The sequence below is a fragment of the Schistocerca piceifrons genome, chromosome 1, assembly GCF_021461385.2.
Source record: "Schistocerca piceifrons isolate TAMUIC-IGC-003096 chromosome 1, iqSchPice1.1, whole genome shotgun sequence".
Classification (NCBI taxonomy): Eukaryota; Metazoa; Arthropoda; class Insecta; order Orthoptera; family Acrididae; genus Schistocerca; species Schistocerca piceifrons.
Window position 1 is genome coordinate 409,868,402 of NC_060138.1, and position 2,796 is coordinate 409,871,197.

Genomic DNA, 2,796 nt, shown 5'->3' on the forward strand with positions numbered 1-2,796 from the left:
CGAGCGGTTCTAGACGCTACAGTCTGGAACCGCGCGACCGCTACGGTCGCGGGTTCGAATCCTGCCTCGGGCATGGTTCGCATGGGTGTGTGTGATGTCCTTAGGTTAGTTAAGTTTAAGTAGTTCTAAGTTCTAGGGGACCGATGACCTCAGAAGTTAAGTCCCATGGTGCTCAGAGCCATTTTTTGCGCTCATGACGTCCTCGTTCAGCAGGATATCTTCACTTATCACCAGCCATTCGACATCCAGTGTTAGATAAAGCTCTACTCTAAACCTTCCATACAGACAATATTCAGCTACACATACTGAAATTCCTCTTCCACGTTTTCTTACATCGCCACACAGCTTCCATTAGATTCTCGTCTTCGTCTTGTCTTACGTTTTGGACCCTAGCAAAGTACTTCGCTGGACCATGTATCATTCATTCGCAACATGCATGAATATCCCTTAAGACACTAAACAGTATACAAAACAATACCTCTGCTGTGTAAATAACGAGGAAACAACTAAACTGAAAAATCTTTTGAAACGAAGCAGCACACGTTTGACATAATGCGGGAATTATCACTCCGTTGACATCACAATAAAAGTCTCTCAACAGTTAGTTAAAGACTTACTGGTGACGTCGTCCTTCAAAATGTAATTTAAAACACATTCCTAAAACAACTGGCAGAATTTAATGTTTAACTTCACATTCGTCTCCCTATTTTGGTTTGCCAAGACAAGTCATTACGTCTCTCAAAAAATAATCCTACTCTGTGAGAACAGGTTCATGTTCGTCTCTACTACCGACGAGAAACTAACTATCATAAAGGGAAAACTAAACGTTTAAGTGCAGTATTGTAAGAGCGACCTTAGCGTCTTCGTTCGCCGGTTGTTTTAGAAGACAAACGTCTCAGCACGTTGGACCCGGTCAGCGTGAGAGTACACAGACTGCGCCGGCGGCAGCCGAAAACCGCTTCCGGAGAAACTCGTGTTGACCCACAACGTACTCCCAGCAGTTGAGGGACCGGCGGAAGCTACAAGCTGCGAAAGCGGCGGCGGCTGTGGTCGCAGTTCAACGGCCTCCGGCAGATGTTAGAGGCGTTACGTCCCGCAAGCAAACACGCGCCAGCGCCGGCGACGGCCAACACGTGTATAACTCTCTCTCTCTCTCTCTCTCTCTCTCTCTCTCTCTCTCTCTCTCCCCCTCCCTTCCTCCTCCCACTCTATCTGGCCATCAGCAAATTTCGCGGAAGTCAAACAGAGCTGCTCGGCCGAAATTTCAACCATCCGCCACTGCCCACGTTTTAAGACTTCAGAAGAACGAGGAAGCGAATAGCCCAAGTAAATAACGAGTACCATGCGTATAGCGCGAACAGCGCTATAGGAACAAGCATTCAGTCAAGGTGAAAACTGCTCACCACCTATCTGAAAACCGATAAAACAAGAAACGCACAATATTTTAATCACTGACATACTCAGCATTACGGTTCTGTAGTGAAGCCAGGAAATTCGCGCACTATCGGAAATGTCTCACAGAAATATCGTCCAACAGGGATTTTTATCTAGAGAAACGTTATGAAAGAGAGACAAGATCAACTACGAACAACCAAGGTGTGTAAGAAAACCTACGAAGTCACACCATCCATAACGTCTCCGAATGATAAGCAATGACAGTCGTATAGTGAGCCCCATGTAAACGTCCCCGCAGGAGGTAAACATCACAGATTCGATCTGCTGCAACCAGGATGGATCCTCTCATATGGTTTTCTACGCTTCGTGCAGGAGTTTGTAGTAAGAATACTGTGAAATGTTGTTAAATGAAAATCTTGCAAAAACTTCTTCTCACATCTTTTAATTCTTACACTTGCCTGCTAATACATACAGAGTGAACACAAAACATCGGAGCCTGTTCAGGGATATATTCCGAGTATTTTAGCATAAGGGACGCATCACCTCTGGTACCTCGTTACTGAATAATAATGTAATGAAGATTTATAGGGTCTGTTACTCAAATTATCTACGGTTATGTGACGATAGCTTCACAAAAGGTGAAATGACGTAAATATGCAACCATCACAATGTACAAAATAAAAAAACCGTAATGCAACGACCGTCAGACAGATTCAAAAGCTCTGTCCTGTGGTGGGTGTGGCTGCGGAAGCTGTCATCACTAGGTCGTTGTGCCGCTCTTCCAGTGCATTCGATGAACCCACACACGATGTGGATATCGGCCGTCTCTTCGCCAGTAAACTTACCCGCACCACTGGGGAAATAAATAAGAGACAGAACCGAACAATACTGAAACCGAGTTTGAGGGCGTAGAGTAGGGCAGGCGTTACTGCTATCAATAGAAAATACTATCAGTGACTGACACAAGTATGTCTCCAAACTGAACACAATGTACATACCGTCATCATTTCCACTAAATTACTCTGCCGCCGGACACCAAGGGTCCCTTCTACGGAAATACTTTGAAAATGACGCTGAACATCCTGGGAAATTTTGTCGTTGGAGTTCGGGACGGCCTGTGTAGAATAGTGTGGAAGTAATCTCTACAGTTGTCAGTCGTAATTTGATGTTAGTATACTTTACAGATGTAGTCGGCATAAGCGGTTTCTGCCAGTTAACGTATAATTTCATTCGTTCCACATCGCTAGAGGATCTTAGTCATGAAGCGACGTATGGGACAAGAGGTTAATGAGTGAATACGCTCTCTTACCACGCCATCAGCGTCATTAATTGAGGCGAAGTTTTCCATGAACCGAGCGTATATTAGAAAGCTCTATCACCAAAAAGAAATAACATATAAAA